The 23409-nt window shown below is 35.3% G+C and overlaps 1 long non-coding RNA gene across 2 annotated transcripts; it reads left to right on the top strand.

Moving 5' to 3' along the window:
- Nucleotides 1-214: 214 nt before the first annotated feature.
- Nucleotides 215-21547, top strand: LOC134248084 (uncharacterized). Of its 2 annotated transcripts, XR_009987971.1 has the most exons (4): nt 215-497; nt 1566-1754; nt 3575-3720; nt 21452-21547. It is a non-coding gene; the product is annotated as an uncharacterized LOC134248084 (long non-coding RNA). The 2 variants fall into 2 exon arrangements; XR_009987970.1 differs by lacking the exon at nt 21452-21547 and having other exon boundaries at nt 3575-4779.
- The last annotated feature ends 1862 nt before the right edge of the window (nt 21548-23409 follow it).

Raw genomic sequence — 23409 nt, 5'->3', positions numbered from 1 at the left:
AATTTTTGTATAGCATATGCCTCGAAGGCATAACGTCTGTGCCTAAGTAATTTAAAATACTCAATATTACCATTTAATTAAAAATTAAAAGGTCAGGTTAATATCAGGTCTCTAGTATATCCCGTTTTTAGTGTGCCCCTTCGAGTCGACGTCGGACACATGTTTGTCATGGTTTACAAACTGAAAATAGAAACAATGATTTGTGAAGTTGAACATTATCTCACGAAGAATCCGTTTTTAGACATACACACTCATTTAATCTGGAGCTACGAAGTACTTTGTCACTTCTCTGGAACATTATTCTAAGCAGAATTATCTCGATTCATATATTCTAAGAATCTTGTGTGAATTGTTTACGAGGAAATTCTGACTGTCACATTAACAAGGATGAACACTCTTGACTCGGCTTGGGATTCCCCAGTGATAATTTTATCGAGTGCCGAAAGAGCTGACGGCGACATTTTAATGAATGATTGGCTTGGACCATTGGAATGAAGGTTAGAATATTTTTATTACTTATAATTTACACTACTGATTACATGACAGTGACGTACATTGATGTTATTAGAAATACACAGACACACCGATATATATCTGTTTTACAGTTCAGACGCTCTCTGTTTGCCTTGTAAATCCCCACAGCTTTATATTTTTTTTTTTTTAATTTGAGGATGTAATTTCAACAGTCCTACTATCTATCATAGTGATCATACTCTATAATTAAAACTGCACTTAATGTTACAGAATATATTCAACTAATTATATATTGACAGTGTGACTGTAAGGGTGAGGGCAGATACTTATTTAGTTTAAATTTAGATTGTGCTTGTCAAGCCGCATTTGACATTTGGTGCATCCATGCTCAATGTTCACACTGAGAGTATATTCAAATGTTTAAATGAATAAACTGCTCGTTAAATTACTTCCCATTAGCTCCATGTGAACGTGAGTAAGGATAGCTAGATTTAATTCAAATTAAATAGAAATGAATTTTGAATGTTGCTTAAACATGTTAAAGAAGCTAAGCACTGTGTGTCCAAAGTATACTGCGGAAAAATTGTGTGGAGCAATGTGCAAGTCACAATCTTCTTTTGCCAAGGTGTTACCATAAGAGCTCGCATTATGGGCAGGGATTTGTGCTGCTGTCTGGACTCGCTATAAATAGATGTTCTCAAAAAGTCTTAATTATTTAATATCATACTTTACTGACAAAAAAGGATAAATATTGCTCAGTTAAATTGCAAAAGAAATTTGTTTAAAAAAATTATAATACTGTAAATCACTTTTTATTCGCGAGAACTTTATTTTGGCGTAATTACGCGAGACAGTGTGCTCGCGAAAATTTAATTCTCGCGTATAATAATATTCCTTAAGATTATATAGAGCAATGACCACAATTCGTGAAAATTTTGTCTCGCTAATTAAGAGCCAATGACTATCTAGCGAAAATAAGGTGTCGCGAAAATTAAGTGATCTACAGTAATAGAAAGTTTGCTTTTTTTGTTTGATAAGACTGCTGTAATGGTTTAATGTTTGTTTATTTGCCTTAATCATACATTTTTCAGTCATTTCATGGTGCCACCACTTGGGATGGTATTAGCTGCAAATATAGACTTGTACTCAGCACTCATTGCCTTTAAGAAGTATGAGATCCATTTTGTGCTAACACCTACCCTGACACAGAATCTTGGTTTATGCAGTCTCATAGGAGTAACCTGTCTAAAGCATTTAGCAAGGGGATTGGAACCTGCGACGTAAGGTTCACCTTCTTATTGATACTTTGATTTATAATATTTATTTGAGAATTTCACTCATTCACATACTTAGAGATATTGATATATATTGTTGAATAGCATCAATTTTAACCTTTAATTAGCTAAGTAAACATGTACTGTGAGGTTTTTAAGGTCTCATTCATTTTATATGCCAGATGCATGTTAAGGAACATTACTGCATAAATGTTTTTATCTTAAATTTAAAGCTTTTTACTAAAATAGAGATATGTTAGTTTTAACCCTCTTCAAATTAGGGTAGACCTTTACTATAAACTCAGCAATGTGAGTGTGTTGTGTGAACTTGTGTTAGCGAAACAGTGTGTTGTATGAATTTGTGTTAGCAAGGCAGTGTGTTTTGTGAACTTAATTGTGTTAGCCTGACAGTGGGTTGTGTGAATTCTTGTTAGTTTGACAATGTGTTGCGTAAACTTGTGTTAGCGGGACAGCGTGTTGTGTAAAATCGTGTATAAAGTGTAGGTGTGACAGTGTGTTGTGTAAACTCGTGTTAGCTAGACAGAGTGTTGATTGAACTCGTATTAGCGAGACTTCGTGTTGTGTAAACTGGTGTTAGTGAGACTGCGTGTTGTGTTAACTCGTGTTAGCGAGACTGCGTGTTGTGCAAACTCATGTTAGCAAGACAGCGTGTTGTGTGTATTCTTATTAACGAGACAGCATGTTTTGTGAATTTGTGTTAGCGTGACAGTGTGTTGTGTGAACTTGTTATCCTGAAAATTTGTCGTGTGAACTGGTGTTAGAGAGATATTAGTGTGTTGTGAGAACTCGTGTTAGCAAGATTGCATATTGTGTGAACTCGTGTTAGCCAGACTGCGTGTTATGTGAACTCGTGTTAGCGATATTGCATGTTTTTTGAATTTGCGTTAGCGTGACAGTGTGTTGTGTGAACTCGTGTTAGCCTGACAGTTTGTTGTGTGAAATGGTATTAGGATGACAGTATGTTGTGTGAAATGGTATTAGGATGACAGTGTGTTATCGCAACAGCGTTTGGTGCGAACTTGTGTTAGTGAATAGTGAGACAGCCTGTTTTGAGAATTCGTGTTAGCGTGACAGTGTGTTGTGTGAACTCTTGTTAGCCTGACAGTGTGTTGTGTGAAATGGTACTAGGATGACAGTGTGTTATCGCAACAGCATTTGGTGTGAACTTGTGTTAGTGAATAGTGAGACAGCCTGTTTTGTGACTTTGTGTTAGCGTGACAGTGTATTGTGTAAACTCGTGTTAGCGTGACAGTGTATTGTGTAAACGCGTGTTAGTGAGACTGCGTGTTGTGTTAACTCATGTTACCGTGACAGTGTGTTGTGTGAATTCATCTAAGCGTGACACGGTGACAGTGTGTTGTATGAACTCGTATTAGCGAGACTGCGTGTTGTGTAAAACTTGTGTTAGCGAGACAGCGTGTTGTGTGAACTTGTGTTAGCGAGACAGCGTGTTTGTGAATTCTTGTTCACATGATAGTGTGTTGTGTGAACTTATGTTAGCCTGATATTTTGTTGTGTGAAATTGTATTAGCGTGACAGTGTGTTGTGTGTTAGTGTGAAGGTGTTTTTGCATGATTACTTTGCACTTGTATGTTGTCTTATTAGGGAATAGCATAAATGACTGCCTTAATTTGTGTAAACTTCTTTTAATTGATGAAAGAGTACATTAAAATTTACAAATTATATACAGAAAATGTGACAATATCTTATCTCTCAATTTGATAATCTAATTTATAATCTCATGAATTGCACTTTTTATTAGTAAAAAAATTATAGATTAAAACATTTCAATTTCTTTTGGATAGGTGTGGCTCATCTGAAGACTGAATTTTGATACCAAGCATGACCTTGATTTGCCAGAAGATCATCTGTTTGGATGTGACATGGAATAAACAGCATAGTGAAAATAAGTCAAGTGTTGGTTTGTGAAGACAATTTTTAAACACACTGTGTATCATTTTTAAATTTTGATTTGACAACATAAATCCACAAATATGAACATATCAACTGTCCTCAGTTTTTCAAGTGAAATAGTTTTTGTAACAGAAAAATACATGTACCAGTAATTACATTGGAATAAATGTTATTTTTAAATATAATAATATTTTGTTTGTGTAGCATGTTGACCTATTTATTAAGGTCTTCCCTTTCAAAGTTTAGACTTACTTATTCTAATGATTAAGATAGATCCTTTGTCTTCAGCAGGAATAGAAGATCTTGTAATACATGTATGTGTATTTTTTACAGAATAACGTAAAAAAAATTGTTATTTTGGCACATACAACTAATTAAAGGCATAAACATGTGTATGATTCCAAGGAATTCAGTACATAGGGCATGTACATGTAGATTTCTAAAACAAGATTGAAGAGATGTCCAGTCGCATTTCAATGTCAACTGCAAAACTGTGCCTGTTGCATACTTATTAGCCCATCTGAGCTAAAGGAACCAGTAATTTTTTTAAAAACATAATTTTATCCATTATCATCATTGTCTAAAATTTCACAATATCATTTTCCAGAACCAAAGTGAAACTTGGCACAGAGCATCCTTAGTGTAGGGGATTCAAATTGTTCTTATTCAGGGCAATACCTTCAAAGAGATTTGTTTCTTTAATGCTGTAAATGTATTATCTTTAGCTTATACAATATTTGGTGGAAATTGACTTTTGAATAAGTTAGCGTAGATATTCTTATTTATGTTTATGTACAAGACTTTTAGCTTTGTGCTTGATTTAGTGATTGCTGCATTCCGCAAAAGCCGCTAAAAAAGAATACACAGCCATATGTAATATGTTTACAATATACCTTTCAGAGAATTTTACACTCCTATTGAGGTACCACCAGTTGCTAGTGGAAAGCTGCAAATTCAAAACATACACAACACATTTCTGTGCGTTTATTTTAAAAGTATTGTTCTACTTACTGATTGCAACTAATGAAGATTGTTCATCATTATTGTAAATACATTTGGATTTTTTGAATTATTATATAATTTGTTTATTTTATTTACCTAGTTATATTGTATATTAGATGATTTTAAAGCCATTTTTAAGATGGTAATGTAGCAAAACACTTATGTTTCTGTAGTATGACACGTTTCACAAACATAATTGCAACAAACAGGATATATCCGATATCAAAAGTCATAATATTGGAAGTTAAACTGTCGTGGATACGATTTCAAGAATGCTGTTAGAGAGAGTACCCTTTAGACCTCATTCTCACACCAAATTAAAGAATTCAAGTAAGGTTTGTGAGACAAATCGAAAAAGAGAATGTTAGCATAGTTGACAATCTAGACAGAAACATTTAATCTTTTGCTTAGCGCTAGGAAGGAAGACCCACTCGTTGCTTTGCAACGAGCTTTGCTCTAGTTCTTATTATTCTTTTTTTTTTTTCTTCCTAGACGCCACCTTTGAGGCCTCATATCTCGCTCATTTTTTAATGGATTTTGTTCAAATTTTCAGACATTATAGACGGTAATAAACTCTATCAGAATGCTGTCAATAATTTCAAAAAGTCACTTCCGGTTTTGAGTTATTTCCCATTAAACGAAAAATTATAGGCTTTCATTTCCAGACAAAGGCTCAGAAACCACTAGAGCTGGAGCAGAAATTTTACTGGTTTTAGATAACAGAAGGATTGAAGTTGTGCACATCGGTTTTTGTTTTTCGATTTCTCTATTCAAAATGGCGCAATACAGGGGTCAAAAAATAGAACGCCTAAAAGAGCGAAAATTTACACATGTTTTCCTTTTTATCTTGAAAACTAAAAATATTTTGTTAAGACATAATGAACAAAAGTTGTGCATAATTGCAAGGGCTTTCATTTAATACTATAGAAAAGGGGCTGGCCCCTAAAATAAGGGATCTCTGGAGCTTGAAAGTTTTTGCTTTATAACTCAAAAACGGTAAATATTTCGATCTAGATATATCGAGCAAAATTGTTCTTTAACACCCTTTTGATCTGATAGGAATGTTTATTTGTTCGAATATACCGGGGTTATTGCATAATATGCAGTCAAAAGCAGGTCAGGTAAACATGTAGCGTTTTCATTCGGCAAGTAAATCTGACCTCATCATGTGTACAACTTGCAGTAAATAATATACCCTACGGTATTTTATGTTGATTTTCTTCAAAATAAGGTTTTAAACGTGTTTTATGATTAACTATTAAATCATGTCTTACAACCACTTTTTCTATTTTTCTTTATAAAATTTAATTAGTTTTATAGTGAACACGTCTTTAAAAGCGGAAGATATCAAATCTACCTTTCTACGTTTATCATTGTAACAAACTATGTAATTAATCTTAAACTTTATACATTGAACAATTCACGATCACTAGTTGTTTACATATTACGATCCCATTGTTCAGCGAGATGTTTTACAGTTATATAATCAAAGCCGCAAATCACACGCTATCGATGTAGGTCACGAGTGTACCAGGCACCTGTGGACATAAACAAAGCAAGTGTTTGTGATTGTATCAGACCATTGTGTAGAAAGACCTAACAATTAATAGAAAACTGTGTTTTTAATTACATCGCGATTCAATAAGATTAATTTACCCATCTTTCATATTAAATCGTAATTCCAAACACTGGTGCATAAAATCATTTTGAACTGTGTTCGCTTTCTTTGGCCTGTTCTCGCAAAATAAAAAAAAACAACTCTATTCTGTGTTAATGTATTTTATTTCAATTGTAATTGAGAAGGGGCCTCGGCAAATAATTATAATTAGTGATGGATAGTGATAGGTAATATTGTATATGTACGTTTTATTTTCACCATGATCACTCTTTTGTTTCTCCATTTATCGGGGTATCATTTTTTTAAAGATTAAATAAACATTGAACATAAAAAGTAATTTATAATATACTATTGTTCACGTATTTGTAATACCGGTATAGCAAACAGGTTATATCCAACTTTGCCTCTAAAGTTGTGTTGCCCGGTCCTCGTTTACAAATATGTGGTTGCAGAGAACAGTGGACATATGAAAATCCATTGTGTACTCCGATAGTTACAAATGGATAATTGGGTTTAAAATATGTCGTTTCTTTCATATCATTTCAATTCACTCTATTTCACCTTGTTTAAATCAATCGTAATCGCTTGCACATTTATTCATTGTAAGTTTTATGTATTTTGATAGCCTAATAAACACTAGCTTGGTTTGCAACACCCCCCCCTGTTTTTATCGAGGTGGATATTGTTTTTTGAATGTACGCATGCATGGTAGTTGTAAGTGGAGGTGACGTTTCTAATTCACGGGAAAACATCCAACGTTAAATTAAGCACTTTTGAGTATGCAGTTATTTGATACTAAACTTTAAAATGTTATTGTACAAAAATAATATACTTTTTCGTTGAATAAACAGAATATCTCAACATTGCACGATTTGACATTCTTGTACATGTTCAGTCGGTGTCAGTATAAATACACATGGATGCACTTTTGCCTAGAATAGCGGCCAAAATATATACATCCAGAGTTTAAGAATACGATTTTTAAAAAATTGAAAATTCGTTAATGCTATTTATCATTAACCAGTATCTATCTCTATCTCGACGATAAAACATCAACATTTAATTCTTTACCAAACGTCCTCCCGGTCAGTCATTGTTAATGTTGGTGACATGAAATGTAGATACTAGGGTCTCAGTAAATAATTTCACCTTAATTATCCTCAACGTCATTTGGTGTTTTCATCATTAGAAATAAATTGTTTGAGGACGTCTTTTTTTCTCTTCTTACATTGGTAACGCGTAGGAAAAAGTTTTTAAACAAAGCTAACGGCATTTTACAAAAAAGGAAAACGAGAAGAAAAGAACGTGTCTATTTCGATTATAAACACAACGCATCAATTTGTATTTGATTAATCCACATACGTTTTTTTTTCCTTCTCCCATGCATTTCGACTATACGAAAAAAAAAGGGTCAGCAAATCCTTTGGTAATATTAAAAGAAAGGTGTTGTACCTTCAAAAGACACTATATCCCACAGGCCTTTAGATCGCTTAGAAAAAAAATTGTGTGTATTTTTTTTCCAAAACCTCAATTTTTTTTCTAAGCGATCTAAAGGCCTGTGCTATATCTGAACAGTTATTACAGAGACTACCAAATATATCACGGCGTCCCTGAAAGAATTATTTTTAAATATTTCCATAAATTCTAATTTAGTTCAAAGAAAGCCACGCTGTTGTATACAAACATTCCAAAAATAATCTTTCATGTTTCATGGACCGACACGTGGTTAAATTTCCTCTCATCACTATAAGTACCCCCCCCCTTTAACATGTTTAAAATGAATATACAATGTCATCCCTCTGAGCCGAGAATGTTAGTTGGTTGATGTGTTTTTGTACATGCGTATATATACATGTAGATTAAGGCTGGTGTTGAATTCCGAAAGAAAGTCACAACCTATTTTTTTATGTAAACCAATAATCATTCTATGCCCCGCCATGAATATGGCTTGGGATATAATGTTTGTCATGTCGGACGTTTTCCATCCTGCCTTATCTCCTTCCGTCACACTTTGCCTTTAGGTAAGTTCAAAGCTCAGTTTCAAACAAACTAACCAAGATATTTTTAAAAATAATCAAAATGACAGACAGGAGAGTTGTATTGAGCCACCCACTGAAAAAACTGGTCCTACTAAACAGAGTACGCTATAACATATGTACGATAGAAGACTTTAGAGTAAGCTAGTAATAACTATATTTATTGCGGAAAAGTTTTTGAAATATTTCTTCAAACTGAAAGCCTTTTATTGCCTGACGTCACGCTAAGGATCAATAGGGTTAAGGATCAATAGGGTTCGAAGAGGTCACAGTTAGCCAGCAAAATTTTGTGCATGCTGATTATCATCGGATTCGTTACATGCATTTCAGCAACAACAGTTATCTATTCTGTTAGCAGAAAATAAACTTATTGCTAATACAATACAATGAAGTATTTATTTTCTCTAGCCTTTTGCTAGCATATATTAATTTCATGAGATTTCTTATACGGATATATGTCCGTTTGACCTTTTTTCTGCGTTTCTATTCTACTGGATTAGTCCATTTGTCTTCTAGGTAAGGGGTGACGCTATTATTTCGCGCCAAAATGTCACATGTAGGTTTTTGCACCCTTTTTCTGGACTATTCTAATGAATGAAAATGAAAACTGCATGAATTATGTAAAGTCTGTTCTTTTTTGTCAGAATCCTGGTCGAGCTTTGGAAACAAAACAAACAAACAATTCGGTGACATTGTGAAGTGAGTTAGAAGTTACATCATTTAAAATAATAAAACATTTGATGTTGACCCCTCATCTCTGGGAAAAACTACCTGAATCCGCACCATGGCATTCATATATCGCCGCCAAGTTTGTTTGGTCATTTAAAGCTTTAATTATTTTTCCTACGTTTCCAACAATCTTTGATACTTTGATACTTTGGCATACCCAAGAAACTATCAATCATATTCTACACGTCAGTCATAATTGTTAGATCCCCAATTTCTTGTAGTTATCATATTTACAGCTGCCACCTTTATATGTAGCCATGCTTTCAAGCATTAATCAAATTTTTTTCCTTATTTACGTCATCCTCTAAAACCATTTTAGACTTGCGGACAGAGGTGTTCATCTTTTCGTCCCGGGTTCGAATCTACAGCGGGACATGATCATGATTTCATTTTTTATTTGAGATACAAACTGTATTATATATGGTTTATGTTTTGTGCAACATCTCCATAATTTACTACAGTGAAATAATTTAAACCCCCCCCCCATGTAAACGTTTATAGTTTATCATGCTTATAGATTCTATAGATATTGATGACATAGTCAGCCAAGCTTTTTAAAAAGCTGTTACTTGTGTTATTATTTGTTTATTTATTCGCGCAAAGGACATTGGGTAGTAAAGGAGCTCTGGGAATGATGCACAACAAAATTTGCTTGACGTGTGTACAATTCCGAACTTCTTTTCTTACACGTTATTCTATTGAGCTCGGTGCACTCGCGATTAAACGGTTCTTGAAAATGAAAGAAACGTCGTATTCTTTATGAAAAGTAACCGATTTTCTTGATTGTACAAACATTTTTAAAGAAATTAGGGGGGGGGGGGGTTAAGTCATACAAAGAAAAAAAATAATATGTGTCATTTTAGATTACCGACGTGCACACTGGCGGATTTAAGGGGGGGGGGGGGCGTGGGGGGGGCACCCCCCCCCCCCTAAAATTTTCAAAGTATGATGTGACTAATATTTATAATGCCACATTTTGGTACAAAACCAACCAAACCACTGTTGTTCTGCCTGGTTTTACTCTTAAAATACACAAAAAATCCAAGAGCTTCCGGGGGCTGCGCCCCCTGGTCCCCCAATTCAAATAGTATTAAACACGGCGTACTTTGATACATCACCAACCAATACCACTATTAGTAAGTACTAAGTAGGTAAATCGTTTATTATGGTGGCATGTGTTACAATACAATGAGAACTGAGAAACATTCAATACAATATTATCATTCAAACATCCGAACCTATATGCCACTTTTGAAAAAAAAATTGAAAAATATGCACTATTATAGTGCCTGGTTTTACTCTAAAATACACGAAAACCCAGGAGCTTCCGGGGGCTTCGCCCCCTGGGCCCCCACTTAAGGCGGCCCCCAGATCCCTTGCCTCAATAAAGTTATCCACGCCCCCCTAACCACAAATCCTGTATCCGCCCCTGTTGCATACATGTGTACCGTATTTATGAGAGGTTCATATCTCTTCCCTTGTCTGAAAAGTGTCGCATCCATTGATATTTTCTTTTTTGCTACGATTTAATGCTTTAAAAATGATGTCTTTATTTGATTTGGTTATTTTCGATATATAAATATCTGTCCCACCAATCTGTGGGATGCGATAGTAAAGTGTCTGCCGTCCGTTCGTCTGTCTAGCTGTCTGTCTGTCTATTTTTCAAAATACTACTCTTTATACCGTTTCGGTCTGATTTCAATATAACTTGGCACACAAGTACACATCTCTAAGATACATAGTATAGTGCTTCGGTTTTTGAATGCTTTAAAATGCGACGTCTTCAACAGTTTTTGTCTGAATTCAATATTGCTTGGCACATAAGTAGCCTTCACTAAGATACAAAATATCTATCGTGCATCCGTTTTAGATTTCGATGAATGGTGTTGCCATGGTTACTAAAAATAGAAATTTCTGTATATAATTCCTTAAAAATGCTACTCCTCCTACAGTTTTAGTTTGATTTCAATATAACTGGACACACAAGTAGACTTCAATGCGATACATAATTAAGTGGATCGTTTTTGATTTCGATGAACGGTGTTGTCATGATTACAAAAAATAGAAATTAATGTGAAATTCCTTTTAAACGATACTCCTTCTACGGTTTTGGTCTGATGGCAATGGCTAATTTTCTCTTCCTTTGTTATAAGTACAAACAAGTAGAGCTATAGTCTCGACATTGTGTTGAACCCAATGAATCATTTTGCCTCGATTATAGTCAGAAAAAAACTCATGGCTGAACATATCCAGTCATTTGGACGAGTCAAGATTAGTGACAGTGAAACTGTAAATTCGCTACCATTTTTCTATTAGTGAAACATTGCTGATATAATGCAGGGTGGGACGTGACCTTGACTCGAGTTCAAAGTCCCCAAGGATAAGATGTTTTTGGTTGGATGCATGGACAGAAAGAATATCTAAATAAAATGTTTGAAATTTTCCAGACGGTAACACATGGATAATATTTTTATAACGAGAGCTAGTCATTGCTTAGATCAAGGTCATTTGGAGAGTTCAAGGTCACTCGGAAAGTTCAAGGTCACATATATTCCTTTACAGTCTTTTTCCTAGCTAAACATTGCAAGTTGCTTCTCTTAAAAGGTTTAAATTTTCACTTGTAGAACTTTAGAATGTGGCTTGACCTAAACTCAAGGTTACGTCTTCTTATCCGTAGCTCCAACGGAAGACCTATTCGTTGCTTTGCAACGAGCTCGGCTCTAGTTTTTCTATATATTACATGATGTTAGTAAAATTCGTCATTTGTCGCCTTTAACCCCCCCCTTTTTTTCCACGTATAACATCGTCGCGTATAAAAAAAAAAGAAAGCATGAAGAGAAAATTATTTCAAAATGTAAGAATTATTTATTTTTTAGAAACTTATACAGTATTGCAATCGTTTGTTGATGTTATGTACACCCATAGCGACTTATTTCATGTCTAGATGGATAAAATAAGTGCTAATTTTGTGTTTTGATATGCCCCCTTGTCACTGCAACAAAGGCTACCTTCAATTTTCTTTTCATTTTTTATAAGAAGAATGAAAATTGCATGATATATGTGAAAAACAAAACATTGCATCGTGTATTTTTTTTTTAAATTTTCAATTTCTTTGTTTTTTGGAGGGTTTTACTATGTAATTGTGTATAAAAACACAAAAAATGGTCCATATCTTGACAGAGCCCCCATTTGACTGCAATAAAGGCAAGGTAATAAAATTTCGTTCTAATTTTTCTTAGCATAATACATACAAAAATATTTCCAAGAATTAAAAATTTTTATCATTCTGTTTTCGTAATTTTCAACTAGATCGGGCCTCGTTAAGAACTTGGAGTATGATCTACTAAGGAATGAAAAACTGAAAACCCTGATCGCAATAACTTTTTACTGGTAAAAAGGGGGGGGGGGTTAAAGAGGCAATAATTTTATCCTGTTTTAATCCTAGTTCTTGATGTTAGAGTTTGAAATATATTTGAAAACTTTAATCTTGGTCTATATAGATATTTCATCAACTGAATCAGTGTTTCACAAGATCATCTTCTTTTCAAATTGTCTCATTTGTATTTAAAAAAACCTGTTCATGTGCTGTCTTCACTTTTTATGTCAATTTGCATCGGGTTCAAGATTGAAAAAATATTTGTTTCATATTGGCGTCAAATCAAAAAACCCTCAAAGTAGCCAGTCGACAGTTGTACATTTGGCCCATAATAATAGACAAACACTTCTAATAGTGACACGAAAAAGTAGGTAAATGAGATATAGATTAATACGCATATAAGTACTATACGTGTTATGGATATCAACCTGAATAATGGTAGAGCACCTGATTATGAGTGATACTGAGATAATGGGTTCAATGCCTTGTCCAGCCATACATTTTCTCCTCTCCTTTTATAACTGAATTTAATTTAATAGTTATCTACAGTAAAACTCGGTTATAGCAAAGTCCTGCCAGGGACCTGTGAATTTAATTTGTTATCACCCATTCTCAATATAAGGGCACAAATGCCTCTCTGATTTTTTAAAAAATGAAGTTCAGGATAACAATTTTTCTATCAATTATACTTTTGAAAGAAAGTATCTGAAGATTTTGTTTCCAGGTTTTTTTTCATCAAATTTTAATACATGGAATAATGACAAGACGGTAAAGTAGAGGGTGATTTTATTCAGAAATATAGCTTGAAATGTACGTTACTCTTTCTTCAATGTCCAGTAAGATATGTAAAAAAAAATTGTAGTCATTAAAATCAAAATCGGAATATCTCATCTTAACACCAGAACATCCTACCAACTCTGTCAACAACATATTTTCTCGGCATACGAACGTGCGTGCGTTTGATTTTTCCTTTCAAAAACAAAGGTTACTTTTTGATCCAGATGTATCAAAACTTTTTTAAAATATATGCTTTAATTTCTTCTCTCTGTTTTGTTTAGAGCGATCAGTTTGGAATTTTGTCATTTTCTATAGATAGTGGAACTTAACATGTACATGTATAAAATTCTATTTTGTAGTTACTGTCTTTTTTAACATATATCCATGCCGATTTAGACAACTACGTAAATGTAACATACATTTCAAGATATATTTCTGTTTAATAAAAAGCTTAAAATTCATCTAAAAATTCATCGTTTTGTTTCAGTTTATTCCAAAAAAGATTCTCTATGTAATCATATTGTGTTATATGTCACAATCACCACTTTAAAGACACGATTGCCTCAGAATATTTGTAATTCGTAACATCCATCTAAGAAATTCTTATAACAATATATAGCGAATTTGCTATAAGCATGTTTTCCCTCAAATTTTACTACCATACTTGCGTTAGGGAAGCAAATATTTCAAAACATACCTTCGATAACCAAGGTTTTATTATGATTTGAATGTTATATACAAATGCTGAAATAAAATAAGTCCAGCAGGTCCATACAAGGCAGTGTCCAGAGTATGGGCCTAGCAGTTACATACAGGGCAGTGTCCAGAGTATGGGCCCAGCAGGTACATATATACAGGGCAGTGTCCAGAGTATGGGCCCAGCAGGTACATACAGGGCAGTGTCCAGAGTATGGGCCCAGCAGGTACATTCAGGGCAATGTCCAGAGTATGGGCCCCATGGGTACATACAGGGCAGTGTCCAGAGTATGGGCCCAGCAGGTAGATACATGTACAGGGCAGTGCCCAGAGTATGGACCCAGCAGGTCCATATAGAGCAGTGCCCAAAGTATGGGCCCAGCAGGTACATACATGGCAGTGCCCAGAGTTTGGGCCCAGCAGGTACATACATGTACAGGGCAGTGCCCAGAGTATGGGCCCAGCAGGTACATACAGGGCAGTGCCCAGAGTTTGGGCCCAGCAGGTACATACATGTACAGGGCAGTGCCCAGAGTATGGACCCAGCAGGTCCATATAGAGCAGTGCCCAAAGTATGGGCCCAGCAGGTACATACATGGCAGTGCCCAGACTATCGGCCCAGCAGGTCCATACAGAGCAGTGCACTAGGCCAAGCTTAAAAAATTCTTTGTTTGCAGTTACCAACCTATAATTTTTAGACTGAGTCAGTGGGTAGGCATTCTTTTTCTTTTTTTGAAAAAGAATCATATTTTTGTCAGATAACAAATAGAAGAGGTTTTCATACACCTACTAGACATGAATAGGCTCACTTCTTGTTATAAACCACTGATTGATAAAAAACGTGTCAAAATTTGAAAACCAAACTGTTTCAATATTCTGAAAAATTGAAAAAAAAATAAAATTACCAAATGGCTAAAAAAAAGTTTGGGTCGGGTGCATTTTCAGTGGGTAGGTAGGCAACTGAAAACAAAATTAATTTTATTTTAGGCCCTATGGCCTAGGGATGGTGGGAAGTCCCTAGAAGCTTGTTTGATTTAAGAAATTGAAGTTAATTCAATTGCTGATGGGGCTGCAAATTTTTACTTATTTTTGTACCAGCGGTCTACTGCTACAGGGGTTAATTGTCTTATCATAGAGATGGTCTACATGTCCTCCAGTGGGATTTGAACCTGCAATTTAAGGATCAACTCCTTACTCTGCGACTCTAGAGCAGACTGTCTTATTCTCTAATCATGCAGACAAGTTATTAGTTATTGAGAGCAAGAATCAAGTGATTTCACCAAACACACACCAACTTTAGACAAGCTACATATATTAGACACTGACTTTACGTGTATCATCTAGTAATAGTAGATTTTATTTCAATTAACATGATAAATAGACTTGTAAACTAATTCAAAGTTTATAAGAAATTGATCTTTTTTTCAGCTGAGCAGTCCTGTTGTTGTTCTAACTGAGAAGTGGCAGAATGAGGGCAAATGGTAGTGTATAGCAGCTTCCAGCAGGTGCCCCCCTCCCCCCAATGGCCAATCAAAATTTTACATAGAAATATATAAGAATTTTTTTTAAAAAAAATGTTCTTCTCAAGAACCACTGTGCATTAGAGATGAAACTCATAGGGAAGCATCTTCAGGTAGTGGAGATTCAATTTTGACGCCCCCCCCCCTCTCCCCCAATGGCCGATCAAAGTTTCACATAGAAATATATAGGAAAATTCTTTTAAAATCTTCTTCTCAAGAACAAAGGCATAATGATCATATTTTTATGGAAGCATCCTCATGTAGTGGACATTCAAGTTTGTTCAAATCATGATCCCAGGGGGTATGTATGGGCCACGGCATGGAATCCAAGTTTAACATAGAAACGTGAAAAAAAAAATCTTTAAAAATCTTTGTTTCAAAAACAGCAAAGCCATGATCAGTCCTATTCATATGGAAGCATTGTCAGGTAGTGTAGATTCAATTTTGTTTGAATCATGACCCCTTGGGGTAGGGCGGGGCCACAATGAAAGTTCAAATGTAAAGGGCAATAAAACCACAGGTAGTCAAAGAAATATGCAAGCATCCTTAGTTAGTGTGGATTCGAGTTTGTTTAAATCATACCTACAATGTAGCTCTCCCTTTTAAGGATTGTTTGGGACCACTATTGGGTTTCAACTTTTCAAAAATAAACTAACTTGTGCTTTTTTCCTAGCCACATTGCTCAGGTGAGTGATGTGGCCCATTGGCCTCTTGTTAAAACAGGCAAATTATGACATAGAGCTGCCGTCTCTACGTGAGACCATACAACAGAAGGTTGTGACCCTGCTGAGTGACCCAGACAACAGAAGGTCGTGACCCTGCTGAGTGACCCAGACAACAGAAGGTCATGACCCTGTTGAGTGACCCAGACAACAGAAGGTCATGACCCTGCTGCGTGACCAGGACAACAGAAGGTCGTGACCCTGCTGAGTGACCCAGACAACAGAAGGTCGTGACCCTGCTGAGTGACCCAGACAACAGAAGGTCATGACCCTGCTGAGTTACCCAGACAACAGTTTAAACAGACTCTACTGGAGAACGGAATCACACAGCTGCATGTGTCTCTTCTTTGGCAGGCAGAAAGGTACTCACTTTACCAAAACCAGGCATTGAAAAATACTTTTCTCAACAATAATTCTACAGTCTGATTTACGGATGTTAAGTTGAAACGTGTTTGAGTTGTGGTAGTTGTTTGAAGTTTGATCTCATTCTCTAGCCAGTGATATAGAGTAAATGTGGTTTACGATGGTTGATTTGAATTTTTAGAAATGTTAATTTCTGTATTTAATTTTCAGCCAATGACATTGATTATTTCGATCGATCCTCAATGAAAAGGTAAGATAACTCAGGTTTATGTTAAATAATAATTAAAACTATAAAGTCTTTAATTTGTGAAATAAAAAGACTGTTTCTGATCAGTGCTAGCTGTACTGTATGTGTACTGTATACAGGGTTATTTTCACCAAGTGAACATTTTCGCACTTTCACAGTTGCAAACAATTTTTCCCCACTTTGAATTCATCCAGTTATAGCTTTGTTTAAGAAATTATACTGAAATCGTTGATTTCGCCGAATGAGGGTAGGTGGAAGGGGCAAAAATTTCCCTGTATATGGTACTGTGGTTTCATTAATATTCGTGGGCATCAATTTTCGTGGATTTAGTAAAATTCACAGTTTCGTGGATACGTAAATTCGTGGATAATGGCCCTAACAGAAAAAAAAATTGTCTATCTTTTCATTTTTTCTTTCGTCGTTATGCTTTAGCGGGAACATTGTGCCATTTACAATATAAGGGTACGTAGATGTCTTTAAAGAAAATTACTAACAGGAGAAAACTCTTTAATTATTTATTTATCTCCATTGGCTTTTCAAAAGTCGGAAGCTTCAACGGTGAATTATTCCTTAAATTCGCAAGTGTGGAATACGGACAAAAATTATGATCGCAAGTGTGGAATACGGACGGTAGTTAAGTTGCAACAGGATATTAAAAGTAACAACAATTAAGTACAGGCACGTAGCATCGTTTTTGAAAGTGGGGGGGCCAACCTGAGAAAATTATTTTTTTACTTACCTGAAAAAGTTGACAAGCCAAAAAAAAAAAAAAAAAACTTAAATGTCGCCCGAAGTCGAAAATCCGATTTCGTGGTGGTGGGGGGGGGGGGGGGGTTAGTGGCCAACTTTTTCATAGCCAACTTACTATCACTTCCAATTTTTCCCGTACAATCCTTGCTATCACTATACTATGGTTATAAAGTGGGGGGGGGGGGGCCAACCACCCTATCAATGAACATTTACTATAGTAAAGGTTACGTTGGGGAAAAAAGTGGGGGGGCCAGGCCCCCCTGGCCCCCCCGGATGCTACGTCCCTGAAGTATTAAATCAATTCACAAAATGGCGTTAGTTACTCATTTTCACATGCACGGCGTGTTTCGGGGCTTGACAGAGACATCCAGACCCCTTGTTTGAAGATCTCGGAACAAACACATTCAGGTGCGATCATGCGCGATGGGTACAACATCCGCTTAAACAAGTATTATGAACGACAATAATTCAGCCATGAATGTTAAATTTCAGCATACATGTATACCCATTACCTCATGTATAACAAAAATATGTTTCTAAGCAAACAGATCAAATTAAAATAGCATTAAATTGTGTTGATAATTTGTATGAATTAAGCATGTTTTAACGGCAGAGAGTAATAAATTTATTTCTATCAAATTTTTTATGTAACGGTAATTTGTTGTTTTCACTGTACAGGTGATAATTGGGGTTTGGATACTTAATTAAATTGTTTGAGAAAACAATTTCACACATTTACGCCTGATTATCATCCTATGGCTTTGGGGGGTATATCGCTGATTGGTGTATGCACTGCGTTGACAGATCTACGTGTTGTTTGTTTATCTCCGTGCAGAACGTTTTATTAAAAAAAAAATCAGATAAAATAAAAATTATTATCTCATTTTTTAAATTAAAATTATTTTTAAAAAGGAAAAATAGGTCTTAAAAGTCAATCTGTTGAGCATAAAACGGGTAGGGCTATTTAATATATATTAACGAAAGTCGGAATGGGCTTTTAAAAGGTTTATCGTAAATCAAAATGTAGGCACCAAACTTCGTTGAACATTTGATTTCGTGGATCAACTCAACAACGAAATCCACGAAAATTGGTGCTCCACGAATATTGATGAAACCACAGTATTTAGAATAGCAGGCTTCATATTTTAGAGACTTTGGAACAGACAATAATGTGTTAATTTATGAATACAGTAAAACTCGTTTTAGTGATTAATGACCTGTATACAGTAAAACTCGTTTAATATACGAACAGGGATTAGCAAATTCATGGATATTATAAGTGAACTAAGTTTGAGTCCCATTGAGGTTAAATATAATGAAATTTACATCTTTTATAATGAACTTTCTAAGATTATAATTAAAAATGATAAATTGAACTTACACCATTTCCTTATAGCATTTGTAAATAAAACTCAGTTCATAAGAAAACCTTACATGTAGTTATGTAAGATATGTTTTGTTATATTTGCTTCACTTACATAGTTGGTAGTACATGTAATACTTGAAAGAAAACATGCATAGTGTTAATTTGCTTTTTTGTTCTTACAAATTTGTTATACAGATATAACGAATTACGGATATAGCGAATTTAAAAATTCACAGGTCCCTGGGATTTTGCTATAACCGAGTTTTACTGTAAAAAGAAAAGTGCATCATCAAGGGTAATAACTCTTCTAAGCACTAACATTTATCTTCACTATGTAATACTATTCAGCAATGACTTGATTGAGATTTAACTGCCTTAGCCAAATTATTTGTTATAATACACTAGTACATGTACATAATTAAAGAATGTTATCTACTAGCAGGATTCAAGTTTCTCAAGACCAAGCATTCTTTGCCACGGACTCCAATGATGGTACAGTCAAATTATGGGAGTCTGAAAAACTGGAGGGACACAGTGTTGCTAACCGCTCTAAACAGACCCTCAAGAATGCTTCTGTACCTGGTAAAATAACAAATTACTTTGATATACACTGTATTATGTCATTGGGTTTTTTTTATGAATATCTAATTTTCTTTAAATCGTCAGGAAAAAAAAATAAGATGAAAGAAAAATATCTGATTTTTTTAAATTATCTGATTTATCTGATTATATATTGAAGTTAGAAATAAATGAATTGTTTCTTTTAATGATTTGCTTTTTTTAACAGGATAGACACAGAAAAGGCCACTTGGAACAAAGCTATAAATGTGGACAAGTCCGCGACTATGGAAACATAGAAATAAGATCTCACATAGGTACAGCACTGTACAAATATATGTATCTTGACATGCATGATTATTTAGATATGTACATGTATTATGAAATAGGCAGTTCTATATATTGTGTAAAGTGGGAAAAGAATAAAGAAGAACAAAGGGAAATGTTTAAATGTTGACATCTTAAATTTTTTTTTCAAATTTTGAGTGTAGGATATCTTGGTGTATGAGTTCTTGAAGTGTTCTGTCCTTTTTCAGGTGCACAGTCTGTTCTATCATATATGCTACAATCAATGGGTTCTTGCTACAATCAATGGGTTCTTGCTACAGTCAATGGGTTCTTGCTACAGTCCATGGGTTCTTGGTCATTATCTTAGCTCTAATAAGGAAGTCTGGAAGCTCAAAAATGATCCAAAATCAGGTAACAAGCAAAGCAATCTAGTCATACACAGAGTAGTCAATTAAAAATTGGAAGTCACTTTTGATTTGAGAAATTATCTGTGTTAATTATCATCTTTTAAATTAAAAAAGATTTTAAACATAAGATCATATCTGAAATGTTAATATTTGGAACAGATGACATTTTTGTTGGTATTCAACTTAACCATCAAACCAGATTTTAACATACAACCGATTGTCTTTATTCTGTATAATGGTTGACTTTTGTAGGTCTGATCACCTCCTTTGCTGTACACCACCTCCTTTGCTGTACACCACTTCCTTTGCTGTACACCACTTCCTTTGCTGTACACCACCTCCTTTGCTGTACACGGCACTTCCTTTGCTGTACACCACTTCCTTTGCTGTACACCACTTCCTTTGCTGTACACCACTTCCTTTGCTGTACACCACCTCCTTTGCTGTACACGGCACTTCCTTTGCTGTACACCACTTCCTTTGCTGTACACCACTTCCTTTGCTGTACACCACTTCCTTTGCTGTACACCACTCCCTTTGCTGTACACCACTTCCTTTGCTGTACACCACTCCCTTTGCTGTACACCACTTCCTTTGCTGTACACCACCTCCTTTGCTGTACACCACTTCCTTTGCTGTACACCACTTCCTTTGCTGTACACCACCTCCTTTGCTGTACACGGCACTTCCTTTGCTGTACACCACTTCCTTTGCTGTACACCACTCCCTTTGCTGTACACCACTTCCTTTGCTGTACACCACTTCCTTTGCTGTACACCACTCCCTTTGCTGTACACCACTTCCTTTGCTGTACACCACTCCCAGTGTTGGTTGGCTGTGGGGACTAGCAGTGAGACACATGTCTGCTGGGATGTGAGATTTCAGCTTCCAATTGACTCCATAGTCCACCCTATAGGTAGGAATCAATGTGTCTTTCATAATAAAAAACTGCCCTTCATTATTGGTAAGTTTTTATATTGATATTTATATTGCTATGGACAGGTGCCCGTATTATTGGGAAGTTTTTATACTGATAATTATATTGCTATAGACAGGTGCCGACTAAGGAGGTTGAACATGCATCCCCAGGTGCAGTCCTGGCTGATCTCAGCCACCCAGGGAAATAATGAGGTGTCCATAGAGGACGTAGAGACGGGGGCCAGACAAAAAGCCTGTGGGCAAGTCCTACACCCACACTTAGTCTCTATCAGGTCAGTGTCTATATACATTTTGAATTGGTCACATGGAAACCTCGAAGAAAGTTTTATTACATGTAATTATTAAGTTAAAAAAACCAGATGGCTAAAATCTAGAATCTCTTTTTAGCTCACCTAAGCCGAAGGCTCATGTTGGCTTTTCTGATCAAAATTTGTCCGTTGTCTGTCGTCGTTGTTGTTGTTGTTGTCGTCATTGCCATAAACTTTTCACATATTCTTCTTCTTCTCAAGAACCACTGGGCCAATTTCAACCAAACTTGCCACAAAGTATACTTAGGTAAAGGGGATTCAAGTTTATTCAAATGAAGGGCCACCCCCTCTTCCAAGGGGAGATATTTATGAATAAGATTAAAAATTAATGGTATTTTTAAAAAATCTTCTTCTTAAGAACCACTGGGCTAGGAAAGATGGAACTCATGTGGAATCATCATCAGGTAGTGAAGATTCAAATTTATTCAAACCATGACCCCCGGGGCTAGGGTGGGGCCAAAATGGCCGACCCAAGTTTTACATAGGAATATATAGGAAAAATCTTTTAAAGTCTTCTCAAGAACCACTGGGCCAAGAAAGATGGAACTAATGTGAAATCATCCTCAGGTAGTGTAGATTCAAGTTTGTTCAAATCAGGACCCCCTGGCTAGGGTGGGGCCAAAATGGCCGACCCACGTTTTACATAAGAATATATAGGAAAAATCTTCAAAAATCTTCTTCTCAAGAACCAATGGGCCAGGAAAGATGAAACTCATGTGGAATCTTTGCAAGGTAGTGTAGATTCAAATTTGTTCAAATCATGACCCCGGAGCTAGGATGGGGCCAAAATGCCCAACCCAAATTTTACATAGGGATATATAGGGAAATCTTTTAAAATCTTCTTTTCAAGTACTTCAAAGCTATGACTAGTGATATTTATATGGAATCATCCTCAGGTAGTGTAGATTCTAGTTTGTTCAAATGATGAATGCCTGGGGGGGGGGGGTGAAATTCAAGCCTGATGTGCTCAGGTGAGCGCTGTGGCCCCTGGGCCTCTTGTTTGTTTTATTTCTATCTCACCTGAGCCGAAGGTTTAAGTGAGCTTTTCAAAATTTGTCCATTATCCATAGTAAATTACTGTAGAAAACTCTTTATGTACACTTTTTTTGCTATATTTTTTTTTTAGGGGGGGGGATTAAAACTGCAAAATTTCCTTTGTCAGAGAATATATGTAATATGTAAACAAAACTTTCAGTGTCAAATTTTGTGAAAGTTAAAGGAAACTTCCACTCTCTTCTCTCTGTTTTGTAGATTAATTGATTGTGCAATACAGTTTTTATCTAGAAGAAATAATACAAGAAACACGCAGATCAGTTTCAGCGGATCTCTCTGAAGAGCCAGTTGTTAGAACGGGATCCAGATGAAGAGCAAGGGAACCAGTAAAATGGAGAACTAGTTTATAGGGAACTAGACACTTTTATTTGTATGTAGACTTATTTTGTAAATGAACTAAAATGTAAGTTCTCAATTGTGTTCAATTTAGATTTTTATACATGTCATACCGATTTTCAAACTTCCACTGGGACATTTGATATCCATTTGTTGTTGAGAACTGGATAATTAACAATGTTTTTATAAGTCTAAAACATCCTTGGATTTCTTTTTTTAAAAAATTTCAAATAATTCTCTTTTTCAAATTACTGCAAGTTAGGTCTAGTCTAACTGTGACTACTGGCCAGTTATTCAAAAGAGTTATCGCCCTTAGACCTTGAAAAGTGTCTCAATTTTTTCTTACTTTGTTGACCTGATAGTATGTATAGGGTAAATTTGCATTATGTATATTTCAAATATAAGGACAGGTGTTACAAACAAATGAGTGTATGGCCTAGCTGATATTTATTTAACATTGTAATTTGGTTGTAAATGATGCAAAATATTGAATTTCTAAAATGATAAAAAGGTGTTTTTAAAGCCATATATGGGCGTAACTGATAAAAAAAATATTTTTGAAAAATACAAAATTAAGTAAAGAAATATAGTTAATAGATTTAAATGAAAGCTTTTCATACAATTCTGAACACGGA

The sequence above is a fragment of the Saccostrea cucullata genome, unplaced genomic scaffold (assembly GCF_032062105.1).
Source record: "Saccostrea cucullata isolate Sc308-1 unplaced genomic scaffold, CSIRO_AGI_Scuc_v1 ctg1901, whole genome shotgun sequence".
Classification (NCBI taxonomy): domain Eukaryota; kingdom Metazoa; phylum Mollusca; class Bivalvia; order Ostreida; family Ostreidae; genus Saccostrea; species Saccostrea cuccullata.
Note: the sequence above shows the minus strand (reverse complement) of the source record. Positions and strands in the feature narration are given on the sequence as shown.